This window comes from Hippocampus comes, unplaced genomic scaffold, assembly GCF_001891065.2.
Source record: "Hippocampus comes isolate QL1 unplaced genomic scaffold, H_comes_QL1_v1.1 scaffold7, whole genome shotgun sequence".
Lineage (NCBI taxonomy): Eukaryota > Metazoa > Chordata > Actinopteri > Syngnathiformes > Syngnathidae > Hippocampus > Hippocampus comes.
In genome coordinates, this window is record NW_017842060.1 from 3,657,496 (window position 1) to 3,658,217 (window position 722).

Consider the following 722-nt stretch of genomic DNA (forward strand, 5'->3'; position numbering starts at 1 on the left):
CTGTTTTTGTGTTCGCCATAAAGGGGCTGTGTGTTGACTCGGTCAGTGTGTTTGTGTGTGTAAACATTGTGAATGCTGCTCAGTCTCTCTAGGTTCCCCATGCCCGCCCGGCCCCCGTCAGTGCATAGCACCGCCTCCAGCACTGACTCCGAGGACAGTGATGAGAATTATGTAGCCATGCTCTCTAATATGAAGAACCAGTCAGACGAACCAGTATGTAACACACAACTACTCCTAACAACTATCTACGTATGAAATACATTGTACTCTTGATTTGAATTTTTTCAAATGTGATCTTTTGCGGGGTTGTTGCTAAATGGCGGTGCCTCCGATTTATTCAAATAGGTCGTCAATAACCTTTATTATAAAGCTGAACGATTTTTTTGGGGTGGGGCGTATTTTTTCTAGGTATGTATTTTTCTACAAATTCATCTTGCACTCAATAATATTGAATCTATTGTGCATTCTAGTGTACCAAGATGAAGGCATCAGTTGTGACATCACACATATAAGACTCCACCAATGGATATGACACACACAATTATCCTCGCAATATGTGACCGCTGACAGGCACTTAAGCTGTCCCCGCAGCAAATTTCATTCACTTTCGCCGTTTATTGGATCTTGCAGGGACCACTGAATGCATTTTTCTAAAAAAAAAAAAAATAAAAAAAAAATACTTTGTAAAGTGTACAAGACATATGACGAGAGGTCCCCCCCCC

At 41.4% G+C, this 722-nt stretch overlaps 1 protein-coding gene across 11 annotated transcripts in view; it reads left to right on the forward strand.

The window, feature by feature from the left end:
* The window catches only part of gab1 (GRB2-associated binding protein 1), a 57,753-nt gene that overhangs the window by 53,660 nt on the left and 3,371 nt on the right, over positions 1-722 (forward strand). The gene's annotated exons all lie outside the window — the stretch shown is intronic.